Source organism: Hemitrygon akajei, unplaced genomic scaffold (assembly GCF_048418815.1).
Source record: "Hemitrygon akajei unplaced genomic scaffold, sHemAka1.3 Scf000054, whole genome shotgun sequence".
Taxonomy (NCBI): Eukaryota; Metazoa; Chordata; class Chondrichthyes; order Myliobatiformes; family Dasyatidae; genus Hemitrygon; species Hemitrygon akajei.
Window position 1 is genome coordinate 7,263 of NW_027331940.1, and position 24,079 is coordinate 31,341.

Below are 24,079 nucleotides of genomic sequence, written 5' to 3' on the forward strand. Positions count from 1 at the left end.
AATTGTACAATTTATGTTCTGCGTACTCTCTGTCTTTTCGAGCCTGCAATGACGCTGCAAGTGTTTCATTGTACCTGTCCCTCACCGTCCCTGTGCACACGGCAATAAACCCGGCTGGACCTGACAATACTCACTGAGATTTGAGCAGTGATAACCCCGGGCAGATGAGTCAAGGTGATGTCGGCAAACTGAGAGAGTAGGACCAGAGTCCAATATGGGAAATGTATGGTCACCCTCTTCTACAGAGAGACAGCATCTCTGAGTGGATTGAGGTGCAGTGAGGAGTGAAGAAGATCAAATCTACATTGTATCGATAGCAAGTTATTGTCTGTAAGACCTCGCACAGTTATTTCCAGCTTTATTGAGACAGCACCTGCGATATGTTTCTCAATGTCATCTTCTGCTCATATATTTTGTGGTGTTATGGTGCTGAATCAGGCGGATGCAGGTTAAGCATAGACAGGAATCGGGTTGTTGTGGAAGCAAGGTAATACACAAAATAATTTAAAATAAGCATATTAAATTACAGCAGGCAATATCTTAATTCCCTGACCGGGAATCGAACCCGGGCCGCGGCGGTGAGAGCGCCGAATCCTAACCACTAGACCACCAGGGAAACTGATAATGTTCTGACTACAGCAATAGACAACTACCAAACCAGCAAAATATGAAACAAAACCTATACATGAATAATAATGAATTAATGTGATAAATATTGTCACGAATCTATTGCTCAGCAATTTGCAGACCGCGTGTTCACCCAGTGCTTCTGGTTAAGGAACACTCTGGACTCTGAATGAATCAGCGGGAAACACTCTTTCTCTGGTGTCTTTATAAAGATTGTGACATTTAGATTCTCTTATGAGCCCTGGGTCATTTTTGTTTCTGTCCTCGCCTCGAAACAATTCAGTAGTCGGCCCCCGATTCCCGCGACATTGTCGCCGATACATCTGGTGTCTTGTTCCTCACCCTCCGCCTGGGTAGAGGTAGGAGAATGAAAATCAGACTCCAGAATGCCCGAAATACGGTCTGGGGATGGAATGCTCGGCTTTTTGATCTTGTTGTAACCGTGGTCGAGTGTGCGGGAGCCGCTGGTACAGAGGATGACTTGCTGATGATAAATAAGCCTCGAATTCTTTAAATAAGCCTCACAGAAACCCCGCAATGATTTGAAAGTCCTCAGGGTAGGCAGTTCCTTGTTTGCTGGTCGCGACACTCAGTACATGGTATGTTTGCTAAACATCTGCTCTGGCGGTATGTGAAGCGCCGTCCGGATCAATGAGGGGAACCGCTCGGTAAGCAGCACCGACAGAACTCAATAATTGGATGTTGTGATTGGGAGAACAAGGGTACGGCAAGACCGCTATATACGGAGAGCATGAAGAGTTAGTCATGAAACAACACCGCCGTTCCACCGCCCCCCACCCCACCCCCAGCACCACAATACCTTCTTATCTTCTCCGAACGGTGGATCGAGAATCCTTCCGGCTGTTCCACCGAACTGAGCCATGTCTCCATGAAACAGAGAAGACAGCAGCCCCTCATTTCCCTCCGAAACTGCAATGCTGCACTTACATAATGTATCTTGTTTTCAAGTCATTGGCCTTTGGCTAAGAAGATGCCGGGTAGAGGATGCTTCATCGTCCTTCGATTTAGTCTGGCTTGAAGTCTTCCGAACCGACCTCTTTTCCAGCAGTGGTAATGGCTGACCTTCGCTGATCGCTGAAAGGTGCCGCACCTGTATTACCGAGAGTTAAGTCCACTTAGTCCTTCAGCAGCTCGTTAAACTGCCGATTAATTTAGACAGATCAACAGTACATTTCTTAAAGGGAAACTAGGGGTTTCAGATAGCAGCGACAATGGGTCAGCTGTAATACATCTAGACATTTTGCGAGCTGGCGTCAATAAGTCGCCTGTATCGCCAGTGCCATCGTGGATCTTTGGGTTTATAAACAAATCTCAACTTTCCTAAAGCCTTATCAATAATGTAGACATCCCGCTCTTACTGGAGCCTACAAAATGCATCACCTCGCACTTTATCTCTCTCCTGTCTATCTCCCTCCCGCTTTCTACCGACACCAAACACCCGACTCCGATCTCTCTCCCCATCGAAAATCTTTCACCAACCCCCGATCTCTCTACACACCAGATTCCTCGACTTCCCCGGCGTCCCTCCACATGGTCTTTCTCTACCCTCCTCTACCTCAGCTGCCTCTGTCCCCGCTCTCTTTCTCCCCAGTCTCTATCTCTCGTCTCTCTGGCCAGAGTCGACTCCTTTCCCCGGTAATAACTTTTCTCTTCATTGACTGTTCATTGAGTATCATGGAGTGAAGATGGCGTGTGAAACCTACGTGCTTGGTTAGTTGAAATAATAAAAATTACTTGTTGGCAAATGCAGATTCTCTGTTCTTCACTGATCATTATTACTGGGGGTGATTCTTGTAAGAGTGGCATCCATAATTAAAGTTGCCCACCACAGGACACGCCCTCTGCACAGTGTTACCACCGGGATGGAGATACAGAAGCCGGAAAGCTCAGGCTCAACGATTCAGGAACAGACACTTCCCCTCCGCCACCTGCAGCTCATGTCTTTTTTTATCTCTAAATTTATTTATATTCTGTTTCATTGCACTGCTACAGTAAAGTAAACAAATTTCACCACATACCCCGATGATATTGAATCTGGTTCTGATTAGTTCTGATTAGTTTGTTAAGAAGGTTCAGTCGTTAGGTATTAATGCTGGAGTAATAAAATGGATTCAACAGTGGCTAGATGGGAGATGCCAGAGAGTAGTGGTGGATAGTTGTTTATTGGGATGGAGGCCGGTGACTAGCGGGGTGCCTCAGGGATCTGTTTTGGGCCCAATGTTGTTTGTAATATACATAAATGATCTGGATGATGGGGTGGTAAATTGGATTAGTAAGTATGCTGATGATACTAAGGTAGGAGGTGTTGTGGACAATGAGGTGGGTTTTCAAAGCTTGCAGGGAGATTTATGCCGGTTAGAAGAATGGGCTGAACGTTGGCAGATGGAGTTTAATGCTGAGAAGTGTGAGGTTCTACATTTTGGCAGGAATAATCCAAATAGAACATACAGGGTAAATGGTAGGGCATTGAGGAATGCAGTGGAACAGAGACATCTAGGAATAACAGTGCATAGTTCCCTGAAGGTGGAGTCTCATGTAGATAGGGTGGTGAAGAAGGCTTTTGGAACGCTGGCCTTTATAAATCAGAGCATTGAGTACAGAAGTTGGGATGTAATGTTAAAATTGTACAAGGCATTGGTAAGGCCAAATTTGGAATATTGTGTACAGTTCTGGTCACCGAATTATAGGAAAGATATCAATAAATTAGAGAGAGTGCAGAGACGATTTACTAGGATGTTACCTGGGTTTCAGCAATTAAGTTACAGAGAAAGGTTGAACAAGTTAGGTTTCTATTCATTGGAGCGTAGAAGGTTGAGGGGGGATTTGATCGAGGTATTTAAAATGTTGAGAGGGATAGATAGAGTTGACGTGAATAGGCTGTTTCCATTGAGAGTAGGGGAGATTCAAACGAGAGGACATGATTTGAGAGTTAGGGGGCAAAAGTTTAAGGGAAACACGAGGGGGTATTTCTTTACTCAGAGAGTGATAGCTGTGTGGAATGAGCTTCCTGTAGAAGTAGTAGAGGCCAGTTCAGTTGTGTCATTTAAGGTAAAGTTGGATAGGTATATGGACAGGAAAGGAGTGGCGGGTTATGGGCTGAGTGCGGGTAGGTGGGACTAGGTGAGATTAAGAGTTCGGCACGGACTAGGAGGGCCGGAATGGCCTGTTTCCGTGCCGTGATTGTTATATGGTTATATGGTTATATGGTTATTATGATTCTTATTCAGATGAAGGGAGATGTGTTAGTTTGAACTTAAATTAGTTGAAAAGCTGTCAGAACCTCGTGAGACGTTGGGCTGTACTGTGCTGTAATATTCTATGTTCTATGCTCTATCTAGGTACAGTATCTCACTATTTAAGTCGAATCGATTAATTATTTAAAGCTACGACGCCTTCCTTTTCCAGATTACTCTCAATGCGTCTGATAATAGTGCAGGAGAACTTAAAAACAAGAGGCCATAAACGTGAGTGCCGACCGCGGCATGATATCGATAGTTTTGCTTGGAAAGGACTCTTCAAGAACTACGAAATGAGGTGTTGAGACTACCCTGGTCATGGGGTATGACAAGAACTATCTGGATAAACAGGAACATTAGCGATAGTCATTATGGGCCAGTGCGTAATAGGTTATGTCTAACCAATCTCACAGAGCTTTCCGAGGTAGTTACCAGGAATGGTGTGGAGGGCAAGGCAGTGGATGCCGTTTAACAGGGACTTCAGCCAGGAATTTCTCAAGGTTCCGTAGGGGAGGATGCTCGAAAAGGTTATGTCGTTTGTCTTTCACGATGAGGTAGTAAATTGGATTAGCCATTGGCTATGATGGGGAAGCTAAAGAGTGTGGTAATAGATGGGTGTCTCTCTGACTGGGGACCTGTGATGAGTGGAGTGTCCCAGGGATCGTCACTGTGCCTGTTGCTGTTTGTCATCTATATCAATGATCTGGATAATAATGTCGGTAACTGGATCAGTAGATTTGCCGATGACAACAACATAATAGGTGTAGTCCACAGCGAGGAAGAGTACCGGAGCATGAAGCGGGATCTGGCCCAGCTGGAAAAATGGCTGAAAAATAGCGGATCGGAGTTAAAGCAAACAAGCGTTGGATTTTGCACTTTGGAAGGACCAGCCAGGGTTGGTCTGACACAATGAGAAATAGGGCACTGAGGAGTACGATAGAACAAACGAATCTGGGAATGCAGGTCCGTAATTCAATGGAAGTTGTGGCACAGTTAGACAGGGTCGTAGAAACAGCTTTTCGCACGTTGGCCTTCCTAGACCAAAGTACTGAGTACAGGAGTTGGGACGTTACGTTGCTGTGGTTTCAGGCTTTATTGGGGTCGAATTTGGAATATTGTGTGCGGTTGGACTCAACTACCTGCAGGAAACATGCAAATAAGATTGAAAGAATGCAGAAAAAAATATTGCACGGCTATTGCCGGGACTGAATGTTTTGAATTAAAAGGAAAATTTACATAAGTTAGCACTTTATTCCCGAGCAGGTGGAAGACTGAGAGGAGATTTGATAGAGGTATACAACATTATGACGTGTATAGAGAATGTATATTCTCCAATTGCCTGTGATGGTTTTGAAGGAAGACAAGCATTTGCTTTGCCTTCGCTGCGTTTTCAGTTTGTGCAGTTTTGAATGTTTCATTTATTATTGATTTCGGAGGGAGACACGGATTCCACACCGGCCATGTGGATTCAGGGTTAAATGGATCGAAATATGAGCGTATCAACACCCGTTACGATAGAACTACGATTCACAGGTAAATTGGCATTAGGATAAATTGGTGTGTACTTAATTAGGGAAATTGGAATTGGCATTTTGGAAGGCTGGTTCTTTTACTAAGCACCAGGAGCTGCTGCTGAACACTGTGAAATGCTGGTTTTAAGTTGTAGGGTTCCATTCGAAAAGATTGTTTTGAAGTCATTGTAGCATCTTCCCTGTAATAACTAAATGACAGATCAGTTCTGAAAACGCTCTGGTGCAGTCAGTCGCTCAGCGGTTTGTTTATGTCGTCAGCACTAATTCCATAAATTATCCAGGTGCTACTGTGTGATCAGATTAAATCGATTATTTCCCTCAGCCATATTTCTTGGAGCACTGTAACTGCAGACTCGCAATAGACTTGTAAAGTGTACCGAAGTTTCGACTCTCCATGCGGAACACAGCAGCCCTTTGTCGTCCAGACAGAATTTATTCTGTCTACCACATCATCTGCCTTCTGTCAGGAAGCCATTTCTGAATCAATGCAACCAGGTTTCCTTGGATCCCATGCTTCCTGACTTTCTGAATGAGTCTACTATGGGGAACTGATGAAACGCCTGACCAAGACTAATGCACCCACATCGACTGTCCTGATTCTTCTGTTTGTTTTAGTTTCACTTTTTCAAATAATTCAATCTGACCCATAGAGGACAACAGGTCATATTGTCTCTCCGAAGCAGACTACGTTTCTCCAAATACTCATAATTTCCTTCTTCAATAATCCTCTCCAGTAGTTTACCCACTACTGTTGTAAGACTCCCTGGACTATAATTCGAAAAACTATCCCTATTATCTTTTGTCAACAAATGAATAACATTTTCCACCCTCCAATCATCTAGTTCTACTTCTGTGGCCAGCGACGACACAAATATCCTGTCCAAAAGCTCAGCAATATCTGATCGCCTTCCAAAATTACCTGGACTATATCCCTTCCGGCACCGGGGAATCATCTATTACAAAGACTATATCCCTTCCGGCACCGGGGAATCATCTATTACAAAGACTATATCCCTTCTGACACCGTGGGATCATCTGTCATAATGCTTTCCAAGTTTCCAGCGCTTCCTCTTTTCAGCGTGGGCATGTTCGAGCATATCTGCCTTTTGACGCTGTGTTCACATTGATCAATGTATTCAGTGAGGAGCTTTACCGCCTCCTTGGACTCCAGGCACTAGTTTTCTTCTTCTACCTCTGATCTGCCCACACTCTCCCCAGTCTCCTCCTGTTCTTCACAATGCAACTCGTCAAGGATTTCTCAGCTCCCCCTATCACTTTTTTAAGTCCATTCTTAAATTCCTTCTTGTCTGCATTGTGACTTGCTATAGGTTTACCTGATCCTTTCTTCCTGTTCGGTAAGTATCGTTCTTTCTTCCTCTTGACGTGTTGTTCCAACTTTCTTGTCTCCCGGGGATACTTTACACTGTCATCTTTTCCCTGCGTCACTAAGACAAGCCTATACTGAACCCCGTGTAAGTGTTCCCTAAACAATCCCCACATATCTGTGTTGCGCAATACCCCGAGTGCATCATTTCCCAATGTACCTTCCTAAAATCCTGCCAGGCAGCACCATAATTCGCAGACCCTCAATTGAACACATTCCGTACTCTCTGTCCTATCCCTGGACAAGGTAAAAAGAGGGGAGTTCTGTCCTATTGTTCTGAAATGCTGGCCCACCGGGAGGTCTATCACCTGACCCGTTTCCTTTTCTAATATTAGATCCAGTACGCACTGTTCGATAGTGCGCCTGTCGACATAGTGACATGAAACCTTCCTGGACACAACTGAGAAATTATGCCATAATTAGACCTTTTACCCTGGGCAGATGCCAAAGAATATTGTGGAAGTTTCAGTTACCCATGCCAATAAAATGGCAAATGTCCAAGTCCTGCTTCCCGATCGGTTCCTCACTGTTCCCGTTGCAGGGACGGCTGTATAGACAACTCCAAATGGGGTTATCATGTTTCTGTGTTCGTCTCCCAGTCTATTCACAAACGAAAGCTCCAAGTTGTCCTCCCTTTCTGCAGCTGCGATACTATCCCTGGTTTCCCATCTCACTCCCTGTACACTCTGTTACCCGTCCCTGTCCATTTTGAAACATCTAAAACACGGAATTCCTGCAGCCATCCCTGCCCTTGTGACAGTCGAGTGTCTGTGATAGTTTGGAACATACTTCAACCAATGTAACACTCACGCCAGCAGCATTGAACATTTGTATTGCTACCTACCTGAACTGTATGAGGTCAGCAATCTTCCGCCAATTCTCCAATTCCCGGATGACCAGGCATATGAAAGTTTGAATTCACGACTTTTTTTGCCAAACCTGTTCATTATAAAACGGCTTTATTTGAAAACTCCGCTGAATTGTCATTAGACGCGGGCGTTATCTACACAGATGGCCATTTAATGTAAACACATACTTCATTCCATTCCTCAGCTCTTCTCTGAATTTGGTCTGTGTCAGTGTATAGATACAAGTATTGGTACACATGCTGAGTACTTGCAACATGAACCCAAATTGCTGCAGGATGTATACCGGGGAACTCAAATATCTGTCCTCGTAAAAATAGTTTTGCGCTTGCCATTTTAGAGAACGGGCTACATGGGGAATCCAAAATAATATGAAATTAGCTGATATAGAAAACAGCAAAATCATTGATTTTCTGCGTTTTTCCACCTCGGCATCTTTCTGATTGTCGCTGCTGTGCCGAAGCCTTCTGCGGACTCTATTTGCCACAACGATATGTCTTACGGTTAACCCGTTAAACACCAGGATTAATCCGATTGGAATCAATGGTGTTAAAATACTCTGCAGTACTGCATATCCTTTCCACACGGGTGAAGTAGCGTATTCATATGTGCCGGTGCACCGCCATGGCGTGTTGTCAATGATGACGTAAGGTTGAAGGGCAAAGTATAACGGGACACATCTCCCGCAGCTCACTATAACCACCGTCACCATAACCACCTTTGCTGTTCTCTCGGTGCAGTATCTCTCCCGCAGTTTTCGGCAACATATTGCGATAAAGCGATCGAAGGTAAAACTGACCGTCAACCAAACAGAACAGTCCCGCGTCACAGCCGCAAATACAAGTGTCAGAGCGCATACAGGAGTGATGAGCAGAGATCTCCAATAAATATAGATATTGTTGGTCTGTTCCACTAAAGCAGAAACGATAACCACCATCAGATCCGCTGTTGCCATTCAGACCAGGTAACGGGTGATGCATTTGGAGAGACCGCATTTTCCCCGAGATAGGATCACAATCGCCGTTAAATTAACTGCAAGAAATTTGGAAATAAAATAGAAATATGGTCAGTTCCCTGAATGCCCCCAGTCTACCGATGCTATGCAGGGTATGGTCTGCTTGGAAATCCAGTATGTGCGGTCTCGGTCGCTGCACTCCGGCTGGAGGACAATGACGGATGTGAGTGTCAGTGGATTGGCGACCTTCCCACAGTTTAGAGCGAGGCATCCGAGTTCCACAACTCACGTACCGGTGAGCAGTCGATCGCTCCTGTTAGAAACACCATTTCCATTATTAGAGGTGAAATAGCTGACGGGATTATTTGTAGCTGTTACAACATGGAATCAAGGATATATAAAGCACAAGTTCTCATTTACTGACTTACAGAACAGACCTACGTGTCGAAAATACACTGGTCCGTTATTTAAATCAGCTGCCACGTCTGTATAAGATCGAACTGTCTGCACTGATACAGACTCGGACCTAGAAAAGCAGAGACCAGCATCACTTCAAAAAGCCTAGCGAGGTGAAATTATGAAACAGTGACAATATCGGCACCAACTTAATGTATGAACAATGAAAAGAAAACTATTAGATGCCTGACTCCTCCATTCCGGAAACACATTTCAGCCGATGGTAGCATCTGTGCTTAGTAACAGTGCGCATACCGCAGCAGAGTAACGACGGCACCGTACATAAAGTAACCAGCTGCGGCATCTTACCGGGAACACCAACCGCTACAATTGTGGGATAGAAAATGGCTGCGATGTAGTAAATTGCCGGATATCCCATATTCTGTCAGAAGCAGCGTTCAGTTGTTCAGAGCGTTTCAGCTGCTCAGATGGACTGGTAATCGGTTTCCTAGACTTTTATCCAGGTTAAAGCAATTCCATTGAGGCAATTTGCGTGGCTATTACGCCAGGGACATTAGTGATAACGAACTGCACTAACAATTACGTAAACAATTTTCATCACTCTGTACCTGTGTCATGAATCTGACTCACCAAGGGATACTGCAATATTTTTACTTTTAAAAAAATTATGTGAATTTTCCATGTTTTTTTTCATGATACCTTGCTTCAGCTATTTAAATTGGATATTTTTATACCGGCGTTATTCTTAAAGTAGGCATTCATCTGAAATAGATTTATTTTGTAACATTTGACGGAGCACATTCGCTTCTGAAATTGAGGGAAGGAGTTTGTTCTGGCAGGTGAAATAGAGAACACTTCATTATTAAAGGGGAACATTCGTTCATTCTTTTCTTTCGTTCTTTCCAGTCATACCGGGGGTGAGTGTCGGAAATCACAGTGACAGCTGACGTGTTACAATGACATGCACTGCACTTAACTTCTTCGAAACTATTTAAAAGATCCACAGCGATATTCCAGAGATCTGTGATCAAAAAGGGAGCGTGTCTTCGGGAGATTAGCGAGGGCTGTGGATAGTTTGAAGAACAATGTTTTCCAGCGCACACATGGGCCGTTTGGCAGGAACCTGACCTCTTCCAGTGAATGACCTGACCACCCCATACCCGTGACGTGTGATACAGTCCATTTAACTTTGAATATATTCGCAAACCTCCGACAATTCCACCGCTATTTCTCCATCCATTCTCTGTCTGAAACAAAGTAGCAAGTAAAACCTCTGAACTATCCGCAGGTTCCCAGGCTGTTCTATTATTTGCTACGAAGTTGTATTTTTTCCTCCTGATTTACTGTCCGGTATATTGCCTTTCGACAATCTCTATGAGTATGTGCAGAACAGCGGAAGTGTTCAAGCTCACCTGTCAATCACACTTCCTTCTGCTCCTGCAGTGCACCGCTCCGCGCCGATTGTGGTTCCCGTACCGATGAACGGGCCTCGGCTTATTGGAGAGTGTCACATCACTCTGTTTCCATTGTGGAACTCGTATTAACGTGCGGCCCTCGGTTGACTGGAAAAAGTATCACATCTGCCTTCAAATTCATCCTTCCAAAGTGAATCGCTCTGTAACGTTCTGGGTTGAACTCCATCTGTAACTTCTCAGCTCTGCTTTGCGTCCTGTCACTGTCCTGTTGTAATCTCCACAAATGTGTAACCTGCAGGAAACTGTGAGGCAAGTTGGAAGCTCAACGTATGGCGGACCTCCCACCAGAACGCCTTGAAGCCTGCCCTCCTTTTACATATGTGGGGCTCGATGTATTTGGTCCCTGGTCTATCACTACGAGACGCACCAGAGGAGGACAAGCAGGGAGAAAGCGGTGGACCATCATGTTCAGCTGCATGAGTTCAAGAGCGGTACACATTGAGGTCATCGAATCTTTGGATACATCCAGCTGCATTAACGCTCTCAGGCGCTTCTTTGCGCTAAGAGGCCCTGAAAAACAGTTAAGGTCGGATTGCGGCACGAACTTTGTTGGAGCGTCCAAGGAGCTGGGGATGGATAAAACTGTGCTAAGGTACCTCAGTCAGCAGGGATGCAACTGGGAGTTTAACACACCACACGCCTCTCACATGGGAGACGCATGGGAGCGGATGATTGGTATCGCCAGAAGAATTCTTGATTCAAAGTTTCTGCAGCAACGCACCCGACTGACCCACGAGGTACTGTGCACATTAATGCCAGAGGTCACGGCCATTATAAATGCACGACAACTCCTACCTGTGTCTTCTGACCCGGAAACCCCCTTCATACTCTCGCCATCAATGCTCCTTACGCAAAAGGCAGGAGCTCCCCCTCCACCTGGGGACTTCTCTGATAAGGATTTGTACACAAAGCAATGGAGACAGGTTTAGGATCTTGCAAATCGTTTCTGGTCTAGTTGGAGACATGAATATCTACCTTTGTTGCAACACAGACAAAAGTGGACAGAACCCTGCAGGAATCTTCAAGTTGGAGATTTAGTCCTGCTCAGGTACAAGCAAATCGCCCGCAACTGCTGGCCAATTGCCAGAATCACTGCCACATTCCCTAGTAGGGATGGACATGTCAGGAAGGTTGAGTGGAAAACTTCTGACCAGGGTGATGTGAAAACCTACTAAAGGCCAGTTGCAGAAGTCATCCTACTTCTACCTGAGGACTGATTTAGAGACTGAAGTTTTGTATTACGAAGGCCAGGCGGGGAGTGTCTTGCCTTTAAGGCATTTGTTTAGTTTATTATATTTTCGCTTTAGTAATTCGTTTGTAATCGTTTTCTAGTTAACGTTAAGGTTGTTTAAAGTAAATTCGTGGTCTGTGATATATCGCGGCATGCGATGACGTCACACCCGGTTTCGCCGCGTCTTGTGGGAAAATACCGGTTTGGAGAAACGGGAAGGAGGCGGCTTATGTGTGCAGGATCAGCGCGAGAAAAGTTTTCTTTTTACGCACTAGAAACATCAGAGAAGCAAAGCCGTAAGTTAATAAGATAATCGATATGTTGAATTAAAAATGTTAATGCTGATTCTGCTAAAAGTAATAACAGTCGATAAAGTTTATGTTTTTTGTTATTAAAAGAGTTGCGGATAGCTTGTGTTGATGTATTTAAAGCCAGTCGATGGCGTAGGTAGATTCTGACTGTATGTTGCTCTTTAATGTAATATAGTTGTTGTAGTTTTACTTTTGCAAGTATTTATGATGTAAATGTGATGTCAAGAAGGAAACAAATGCTGTATATATTTTGTATTGTTTTATCAACAGTTTTCACCATACGTTAATGTGGAAGAGTGAACAGTAAACGGTTAATCTTACTTGGACCGCCTCATTGACTGGTTTCTGCTTGCTGTTTAGTTCAGAGTTCTTTTACACCTGTGCGAGAACACTACATAATGAATAAATGTGATAAATATTGCCACGAATCTACTGCTCAGCACTTTGCAGATCTCTTGTTCACCCAGTGCTTCAGGTTAAGGAACACTCTGGACTCTGAATGAATCAGTGGGAAACACTCGTTCCCCAGTGTCTTTATAAAGATTGTGACGTTCACATTCTCTTCTGAGCCCTGGGTCATTTTTGTTTCTGTCTGTCGCCTCGAAGCAATTCAGCAGTTGGCCCTCCGATTCCCGCGACATTGTTGCCGGTAGATCTGGTGTCTTGTTCCTCACCCTCCGCCTGGGTGGAAGTAGAAGAAAGAAAACCAGACGTTCAGAGTGCCCGAAATATTGCCTGGGGGTGGAATGGTAGGCTTTCCTGATCGTGCTCCAACAGTGGTCGAGAGTGCGGGAGCCCCTGGTACTGTGGATGACGTGCTGATGACAAATAAGCCGAGAATTCCTTAAATAAGCCTGACAGAAACCCCCGCAATAATTTGAAAGTCTTCAGTGTCGGCAGTTCCTTGTTTGCTGGTCACGGCACTCAGTACATGGTATGCTTGCTTAACATCTGCTCTGGCGGTATGTGAAGTGCCGCCCGGATCAATGAGGAGAACCTCTCTGTAAGCAGCACCGACAGGACACAATCATTGGATGTTGTGATTGGGAGAACAAGGGTGCGGCAAGAACGCTATGTACGGAGAGCATGAAGAATTTATCATGAAACAACACCGCCGTTCCACCCCCAACCCCCGCCCCCCCACCAGCACCACAATACCGTCTTATCTTCTCCGAACGGTGGACTGAGAAGCCTTCCGGCTGTTCCACCGAACTGAGCCATGTTTCCATGAAACAGAGAAGACAGCAGCCCCTCATTTCCCTCCGAAACTGCAATGTTGCGCTTAAATAATGCATCTTGTTTTCAAGTCATTGGCCTTTGGCTAAGAAGATGACGGGCAGGGGATGCTTAATAGCCCGGCGATTTAGTCTGGCTTGAAGTCTTCCGAACCGACCTCTTTTCCGGCAATGGTAATGGCTGACCTTCGCTGATCGCAGAAAGGTGCCGCACCTGCATTCCCGAGAGTCAAGTCCATCTGGTCCTTCAGCAGTTCGTTAAACTGCCGATTAATTTAGACAGCTCAACAGTACGTTTCTTAAAGGGAAATTAGGGGCTTCACATTGCAGCGACAGTGGGTCAGCTGAAATACATCGAGACATTTTGCGAGCTGTCGGCAATACGTCGCGTGAATCGCCAGTGCCATCGTGGATATTTGGATTTATAAACAAATCTCAACATCCCTAAAGCCTTGTCAGGTTTCCGTGTGGGAGGATGCTCGGGAAGGATCAGTCGCTTGGCTTTCACAATGAGGAAGTAAATTGGATTGGCCTTTGACTATGTTGGGGAAGATAGAGTGCGGTGATGGATGGTTGTCTCTCTGACTGCGGACCTGTGATGAGTGGAGTACCCCAGGGATCGTTGTTGCGTCCGTTGTTGTTTGTCATCTTTATCAATGATGTGGATAATGATGTCGTTAAGTAGATCAGCAAATTTGCCGATGACAACAACATTACGGGTGTAGTTGAGAACTAGGAAGAGTACCGGAGCATGAAACTGGATCTGGACCAGCTGGAAAAAATGGGTTGAAAAACGTCAGATCGGAATTAACGCAGACACGTGTTAGATGTTGCATCTGGGAGGGCCAGCCAGGGTGGGTCTGACCCAACGAGAAATAAGGCACTGACGAGTACGATAGAATAAACGAATCTGGAAATGCAGAACCGTAATTCAGTGGAAGTTGCGGCACAGTTAGACAGGGTCGCAAAAACAGCTTTTCGCACATTGGCCTTCCTAGACCAAAGTACTGAGTACAGGAGTTGGGATGTTACGTTGCTGTGGTTTAAGGCTTTATTGGGGCCCAATTTAAAATATTGTGTGCGGCTGGGCTCAACTATCTGCAGGAAAGATGCAAATAAGATTGAAAGAATGCAGAAAAAAATTTACACCGCTATTGCCGGGACTGAATGTTTTTAATTAAAAGGGAAGATTAAATATATCAGCACTTTATTTCCGAGCGGGTAGAAGACTGAGAGGAGATATGACAGAGGTAGATAACATTATGAAGCGTATAGCGAGTGTAAATGCAAGCGGGCTTTCTCCACTGATGTTGGGCGAGAATACAACTGAAGATATTGGGTGAAGGTTGAAATGTGAAAAGTTTAAGGGAAACATGAGGGGAAACTTCTTCACCCAGAGGGTCGACAGAGTGTAGACAGAGCTGTCAACACAAATGGTAATTGAGATTCCGATGTCAACGTTTAAGAGATGATTGGAGAAGTACACGGATGAGAGGGATATGGATGGTCACGGTCCGGGTGAGGTCGATGGGAGTAGGCAGTTTAAATAATTCCTCACTGACTGGACGGGCTGAAGACCCTGTTTCTGTGCAGTGGTTTCCTCTGGCTGTCTGACTGTATGTGTGGGTTAGAGCTTTAGTGTCTCACAGCACCGAACAATCTAGAAAGTCGTTGATACTGTTTTATCCCTTTGTCCTTACACACACTGAAGCATGGAGACTGTTAATGGATGGTTACAGCATAAGAAGATGGAAGCTTTTGAAACTGTTTATTTTGTATTCTCCAATTGCCTGCGATGCTTTTGAAAGAAGACAAGTGTCAGCCCGAATATTTGCTTTGCCTTCGCTGCGTTTTCAGTTTGTGTAGTTTGTGTGTTACATTTATTATTGATTTCAGAGAGAGACACGGATTCCACACCAGCCGTGTGGATTCAGGGTTAAATGGATCGAAATATGAGCGTATCTACACTCGATACGATAAAACCACGATTCAGAGGTAAATTAGCTTTAGGATAAATTGGTGTGTACTTGAATTGGGAATTTAGAATTGACATTTTGGAAGGCTGGTTCTTTTAATAAGCGCCAGAAGCTGCTGCTGAGCACTTTGAAATGCTGGTTTTAAACGTTAGGGCTCCACTGGAAAAGGTGTTTTGCAGACATTGTAGCATTTGCCCTGTAATATGTAAATGACAGGTCAGTTCAGAAAACGCGCTGGTGCAGTCAATAGCTCAGCCATTTGCTTACGTCGTCAGCCCTAATTCCATTAATTATCCTGCGCCGCTGTGTGGTCAGATTTAAAAGATTAATTACTCAGCCCTATTTCTCGGAGCACTGTAACTGCAGACTCGCGATAGAGTTGTAAAGTGTACCGAAGTTTCGACTCCCTATGCGGAACACGGCTGCCATTTGTCTTCCAGCCAGAATTTATTCTGTGTACTACATCATCTGCCTTCTGTTAGGAAACCAATTCTGAATCAGCGCAGCCAGGTTTCCCTCGATCCCATGCCTCCTGACTTTCTGAATGAGTCTACTATGGGGAACTGATCAAACGCCTGACCACAATTAATGCACCCACATCGATTGTCCTGGTTCATCCGTTAGTTTTATTTTCACTTTTTCAATTAAATCAATCTGGCTCATTAATGACAACATACCATGCTTTCTCTCCTTAGCCAGACTACGTTTCTCCAAATACTCATTAATTCCCTCTTTAATAATCGTCTCCAATAGTTTACCCACTACTGATGTAAGACTCCCGGGTCTATAATTCCAAGAAGTATCCCTGTTATTATTCGTCAACAAATGAATAACATTTTCCACGCTCCAATCTTCTAGTTCTACTTCCGTGGCCAGCGAAAACACAAATATCCTGTCCAGAAACTCAGCAATGTCTGAGTTCGCCTTCCAAAATTAGCTGGACTATAACTCTTCCGGCACTGGGGAATCATCTATCATAATGTTTTCCCAAGTTTCCAGCGCATCCTCTTTCTCAGCGTCGGCACGTTCGAGCATATCTGCCTTATTACATTGTGGGCACATTGATCAATGCATTCAGTAAGGATCTTCACTGTTTCCTTGGTCTCCAGACACAAGTTTTCCTCTTTAACCTCTGATTTGCCCACACTCTCCCCAGTCTCCTCCTGTTCTTCACAGTGCAACTCGTCAAGGATTTCTCAAATCCCCCTATCATTCCTTTACGTCCACTGTTATATTCCTTCCTGTCTACATTGTGACTCGCTATAGCGTTATTTGATCCTTTCTTCCTGTTGTGTAAGTATCGTTCTTTCTTCCTCTTGACGTGTTGTCCAAATTCCTTGTCTCCCAAGGTTACTTTACACTGTCATCCTTTCCCTGCGTCACTGAGACAAGCCTATACTGAACCCCGTGTAACTGCTCCCTAAACAATCCCCACATATCTGTTGCGCAATACCCCGAATGCATCATTTCCCAATGTACCTTCCTAAACTCCTGCCAGGCAGCACCATAAATCGCTGACCTCCCAATTGAACACATTCCACACTCTCTGGTCCTATCCCTGGGCAAGGCAAATGGAGGGGAGTTCTGTCCTATCGTTCTGAAATGCTGACCCGCGCAGAGATCTGTCATCTGACCCGTTTCCTTTTCTAATATTAGATCTGGAACGTACTGTTCGCTAGTGCGCCTGTCTTATTGTAGTGACATGAATCCTTCCTGGACACTACCAAGAAATTATGCCATAATTAAATCTTTTACCCTAGAGAGATGCCAAAGAACATTATGGATGTTTCAGTTACTCATGTAAATAACCTGGAAAATGACCAATTCCGCTTCCCGATCGGTTCCTCACTGTTCCAGTTGCAGTTACTTTGTTAGAGGGCGGCTGTACAGAATACTCCAATTGTTACTGTGTTCGTCTCACATTTTATTAACAAACGAGCGCTCCACGTTGTCCTCCCTTTCTGCAGTTGCGATACCATCCCTGGTTTCCCATCACACTCCCTTTACACTCTGATACCCGACCCTGTCCATTTTGAAACACCTAAAACTCGGAAAGCCCTGAAGCCATCCCTGCACTAGTGACAGTCGAGTGTCTGTGATAGTTTGAAACATACTTCAACCAGTGTAATATTCACGCCAGCAGCAATGAGCGCTTGTATTGCCACCAACCTGAACTTATGATGTGGACAATATTCCGCCAATTCTGCAATCTCCGGGCGACCAGGGACATGATTGTTTGAGTTTATGACAAAGTTGCCAAACCTGTTCATTGCAAAACGGCTTTATTTGAAAACTCCGCTGAATTGCCATAAGACACGGGCATTATCTACACAGATGGCCATTTAATGTAAATACATACTTCATTCCATTCCTCAGCTCTTCTCTGAATTTCCTCTGTGTCAGTGTATAGATACAAGTATTGGTGCACATGCTGAGTGTTTGCAACATGAACCTAAATTGTTGTAGGATGTATACCGGGGAATTCAAATATTTGTCCTCGTAAAAATAGTTTTGCGCTTGCCATTTCAGGGTATGGGCTACAGAGGGCGTCCACAATAATATGAAATTAGCTGAAATAGAAAACAGCAAAATCATCGATTTTCTGCGATTTTCCATCTCGGCATCTTTCTGATTGTCGCTGTTGGGCCGAAGCTTTCTGCGGACTCTATTTGCCACAACGATATGCCTCACGGTTAACCCGTTAAACACCAGGATTAATCCGATTGGTAGCAATGGTGTTAAAACACTGATCAGTAATTGATATCCTCTCCACACGGGTGAAGTAGCGTATTCATATGTGCCGGTGCACCGCCACGGCGTGTTGTCAATGATGACGTAAGGTTCAACGGCAAAGTAAAAGGGGGCACATCTCCCGCAGCACACTATAACCACGGTCACGATAACCACTGTTGCTGTTCTCTCGGTGCAGTATCGCTCACGCAGCTTTCGGCAACATATTGCGATGAAGCGATCGACGGTAAAACTGACCGTGAACGAAACAGAACAGTCCGTCGTTGCAACCTTAAGTACAAGTGTCAGAGCGCATACAGGAGTGATGAGCAGTGATCTAGAATAAATGTGGATATTCTTGGTCTGTTCCACTAAAGCAACAACGACAACCACCATCAGATCTGCTGTTGCCATTCCAACCAGGTAACGGGTGATGCATTTGGAGAGTCCGCATTTTCCCCGAGATAGGATCACAATCGCCGTTAAATTAACTGTAAGAAATTTGGAAAGGAAATAGAAATATGGTCAGCTCCCTCAATGCCCCCATTCTACCGATGCTATGCAGGGTATGGTCTGTTTGGAAGTGGAAAGCGGGAGCCCAGTGTGTGCGGTCTCGGTCGCTGCACTCCGGCTGGAGGACAATGACGGATGTGAGTGTCAGTGGATTGGCGACCTTCCCACAGTTTAGAGCGAGGCATCCGAGTTCCACGACTCACGTACCGGTGAGCAGTCGATCGCTCCTGTAAGCAACACCATTTCCATTATTAGAGGTGAAAGAACAGACGGGATTATTTGTAGCGGTGTCAAAGGGGCATCGTGGAGATATAAAGCACGAGTTCTGATTTACTGACTTACAGAAGAACAGACCTACGTGTTGTAAATAGACTGGACCGTCATTTAAATAAGCTGCCACGTTGTTATAATGTCGAAGTGTCTGCACTGATAGAGACTCGGACCTAGAAAAGCAGAGACCGGCATCACTTCAGAAAGCCTAGCGAGGTTAAATTATGAAACAATGTCAATATCAGCACGAACATAATTGATAAAAGAAAAATCACTTCGATCAAATTATGAAACAACGACAATAACGACACCAGCTTAATTGAGAAAAGAAGAAAACACTGCGATCGAAATATGAGAAATGAAAATAAAACTATTAGATGCCTAAATCCTCCATTCCGGAAACACGTTTCAGCCGATGATAGCATCTGTGCTCAGTAACAGTGCGGATACCGCAGCAGAGTAACGACGGTACCATACATAAAGTGACCAGCTCCGGCATCTTACCGGGGACACCAACCGCTACAAGTGTGGGATAGAAAATGGCCGCGATGTAGTAAATCGCCGCATATCCCATATTCCGTCAGAATCAGCGTTCAGTTGTACGGAACGTTTCAGCTGCTCAGATGGACTGGTGATCGGTTTAGCAGACTTTTATTGAGGAGAGAGCAATTCCACTGAGGCAATTAGCGTGGCGATCACGTCAGGGACATTAGTGACAACCAACTGCACAAACACTTAAGTTAAGCTATTTGTACTCACTCAATCCCCGTGTCATGAATTTGACTCCTCAAGGGATTTTGCAAAATGTAATTACTTTAAAACAAAATATGATGTGCTTTTTACCCCATGTTATTTTCCATGATACTTGGCTTCAGCTAATTAAATGAAGATATATTTTGTCATTGTTGCTTTTAAATCAGGCATTCAGCTTGAAGTCGATTTATTTGGAATATTTGACGGAGCACATTCGCTTCTGAAATTGAGGGAAGGAGTTTGTTCTGGCGGGTGAAATGGAGAATACGTCTTTATTAAAGGGGAACATTCATCATCTTGTCTTTCCTTCGTTCCAGTCATTCCGGACGGTTTGAGTGATGGAAATCACAGTGAGAGCTGACATGTGTTACAATAAAATACACTGCACGTTTTTCTCCAAACACTTTAAAAGATCCACAGCGATATTCCAGAGACCTGTTGTCAAAAAGGGAGAATGTCCTCGGGAGATTAGCGAGGGCTGAGGAGAGTTTGAAGAACAATGATTTCCAGCGCACACATGGGCCGTTTGGCAAGAACTTGACCTCTGCCAGTGAATGACTTGTCCGCCCCATACCTGTGACGTACGATGCAGTCTATTTAACTTTAAAGATATTCTCAGACCTGCCACAGTTCTACCACTATTTCTCCATCCATTCTCTGTTTGAACAAATATAGTCAGCAAAATCTATGATCAATCAGCAGGTTCTCAGGCTGTTGTATCATTTGCCACAAAGTTGTATTTCTTCCTCCTGATTTACTGTCAGGTATATTGCCTTTCGAGCGTCTCTATGAGTCTGTGCAGAACAGCGGAAGTGTTCAAGTTCACCTGTCAATCACACTTCCTTCTGCTCCTGTAGCGCACCGCTCCGTACCGATTGTGGTTCTCGTACAGATGAACGGCTCTCGGCTTATTGGAGAAAGTCTCACCACTCTGTTTCCATTGTGGACGCCTCACGTCTTAATAAGCTGGTAAGGAAGGCGGGCTCTGTCGTGGGCACAGAACTGGAGAGTATGACATCGGTAGCAGAGCGAAGGGCGCTGAGTAGGCTACGGTCAATCATGGAAAACCCTGAACATTCTCTGCATAGCACCATCCAGAGACAGAGAAGCAGTTTCAGCGACAGGTTGCTATCGATGCAATGCTCCTCAGACAGGATGAAGAGATCATTACTCCCCAATGCCATTCGGCTTTACAATTTAACCGCCAGGGGTAAGATATGTTGAAGTGCCGGGGTTAGGACTGAGCTTAAGTTACCATTCAATGTATTTTAGTAAACTATTTAAGAACTTTTTAAAAGCTATTTATTAATGCTTTTTGAGAGGGTGTTTTTAGATGAATATCATATTTATACTGAGTTAAGGATTGTATGTAATTAGTTTTGCTACAATAAGTGTATGGGACATTGGAAAAAATGTTGAATTTCCCCATGGGGATGAATAAAGTATCTATCTATCTATCTATCTACTAATGTGCGCCCTTCGGTTGACTCGAGAAAATATCACCTCTGCCTTCAAATTCATCTTCCCAAAGTGACTCACTCCGTAACGTTTCCGGGTTGAACTCCATCTGTAACTTCTCAGCGCTGCTCTGCGTTCTGTCACTGTCCTCCTGTAAATTCTGACTATCTTCTATACTATCCATAATCCCACCAACTTCCACATCATTGGAAATACAATAACTCACCGTTCCACTTCCTTTTTCACATCATTTTTAAAGCACAAAAATCCGGGTGTCTCAGAACAGATCTCCGCAGGGCACCACTGGCACAGGCATCCGGGGGTCTCAGAACAGATCTCTGCACGACAACACTGGCGCCAACATCCAAATAGAAAACGCACCATTCACAACTATTCTCCCGACCACATAAGAAGGCGTATTTAACCTACAGTAATTTTTTTCAAAAGTTCCAGTACAGCCTCTCTCTTAACCTCGATATGTCGTCGCACGTCGGCCCGTGGAACGCTCTCCTCGCAAGTATCCCCTCTTATTGGTGAATAATGAATTAAAGTCTTCATTCATTCACCTGTCCTTCTTCCCCCGAGCTCAGAGGCTTGTTTCATCTTCTATCCCCGACAGGTCCTATACTCATTCCAGTCATCATTTTCTTCATATACAACTTAATAAAATCGTTTATTTCTTCTACCAAATTGCATTCCTATGTACCTCCGGCATTGTATTCCATCTGCAATTTTTTTGCCATTCCCTAATCTGTGTGCCCTTCTTTAGACTTCCTATGACCGCAATGGGATATGACCCTCGTCTGTTTTTGTCCCACCCCTAAATCTGCCATAAAACCATCAACAACTTCATCGAAGTCATTGATATAGAATGCAAAAAATGTGGTCACAACTGCCGAGGTTACTAGAAATGAAACATGGGTTAGAACCATTTTATCATGTTCTTAGAAATACCTCGAATCTTCATCCCCAATAATAGTCTATAACATTGTCCCAAACACTGGTCACCTTCACTCACATTGCTCCTAAGTAGAACATATTCTGCTTAAAAGAAAGAGATAAAATATATTGCAAAACAGTCGCCCCCTCGGCCCGGTTTCTGGAACAAGGAACAACAATAAACATTGGTTGTGGTGGGTTGGTCAGGCCAGGATATTCAACACTATTTTTGCACGATTTTTAATCTATTGAATATACATGTATTTATTTGTATATGTATGTCCGTAATAATGTATTTATGCATATCAATATTTATGTATGTGTGTATTTATGTGCCATTAGGCTTTACAATTCTACCGCCAGGACTTAAGAACTTTTTAAAAGCTATTATTAATGCTTTTTGAGATAGTGATTTAGATACATATCAGATTTTTTTTACTGAGTTAAATATTGTATGTAATTAGTTTTGCTACAACAAGTGTATGGGACATTGGAAAAAAGTTGAATTTCCCCATGGGGATGAATAAAGTATCTATCTATCTATCTATCTATCTATCTATCTATCTATCATCTATTTGATCCTTGTTTGTTTGCTTATTTATCTATTTCTCTTCTATATTATGTATTGCATTGAAGCACTGCTGCTAAGGTAACAAATTTCACCACACATGCCTGTGATAATAAACCTGATTCTGATTCCGTAGTGACGAACTATCTGACGGATGTAAAGCAAGGACATGATACACCTTGGCCATTGCCGTGGCCGTCGGTCACCAGTGGGTGGCTCTCCCCTCTTCAGAATAATTCACCGGTGTATTAGAGAATTCTCGCTCTAGGTCAGCTCGTCGCCAGTCTCCGTCAGTCTCTTCCATTCTCCTCAGCTCAGGTAAGATGTTTATTGAAGGAAGGGACTGAACCATAGGGCAGTTACATTTATAGTGAAGAGGAACAGTGAAAGCAAGAGCGACGCGTGAGATCATGGCAGCTGTGTGTCGTACCATGTACCATCGAGGTGCACTGTCACCAAATACACCATCACACTCATGTTCCATTAATTCCATTTTAATCACCATATTCCAATATGCTTCGTTGGTTAAACCAGACCAAGATGTCAGCGGCCTACTAAACGCCGTATCGCGAAAGGATATTACTCACAACACGCAAAAGGAAGCGAGAAGAATATGACAGGAGAGCAGAAATAATTGCATTTTTCAGCAGCACTGAGTCGGTCTGATCAGAGGTCATATTAGAATAATCGTTTTCCATAGAGAAGGGACATACAATCCCAAACGGATGATCAGCATCTCCGTAGCAGTCGTGAGGAGCTCTCCACTTCAACAGAGGCTCAGTGAAGTGTCAAAATCTGATCACACGCGACGCGTGGGAACTGATTCATAGTTCTGTCCAGAAGTGGAATTGTATGCGCGGCAGGTTCAGTGTGAAAAACAACAAAGGAATTGCCCGGCTCTCGACAATCCGGATTACATTCCGTGTGAAAAACAACAAAGGAATTGCCCGGCTCTGGACAATCTGGATTACATTCAGTGTGAAAAACAACAAAGGAATTGCCCGGCTCTGGACAATCTGGATTACATTCCGCGCGAAAAGCAACAAAGGAATTGCCCGGCTCTGGACAATCTAGATTACATTCAGTGTGAAAAAGAACAAAGGAATTGCCCGGCTCTGGACAATCTGGATTACATTCCGTGTGAAAAACAACAAAGGAATTGCCCGGCTCTCGACAATCTGGATTACATTCCGTGTGAAAAACAACAAAGGAATTGCCCGGCTCTGGACAATCTGGATTACATTCCGTGTGAAAAACAACATAGGAATTGCCCGGCTCTGGACAATCTGGATTACATTCCGTGTGAAAAACAACAAAGGAATTGCCCGGCTCTGGACAATCTGGAATACATTCAGTGTGAAAAACAACAAAGGAATTGCCCGGCTCTGGACAATCTGGATTACATTCCGTGTGAAAAACAACAAAGGAATTGCTCGGCTCTGGACAATCCGGATTACATTCTGTGTGAAAAACAACAAAGGGATTGCCCGGCTCTGGACAATCTGGATTACATTCCGTGTGAAAAACATCAAAGGAATTGCCCGGCTCTGGACAATCTGGATTCCATTCCGCTGACACTGGG

At 44.2% G+C, this 24,079-nt stretch overlaps 1 non-coding gene across 1 annotated transcript; it reads right to left on the bottom strand.

Annotated features, from left to right (window-relative positions):
- Window positions 1-544: 544 nt before the first annotated feature.
- On the bottom strand, window positions 545-616 carry trnae-cuc (transfer RNA glutamic acid (anticodon CUC)). The gene has a single exon. It is a non-coding gene; the product is annotated as a tRNA-Glu (tRNA).
- Between the last annotated feature and the right edge of the window lie 23,463 nt (window positions 617-24,079).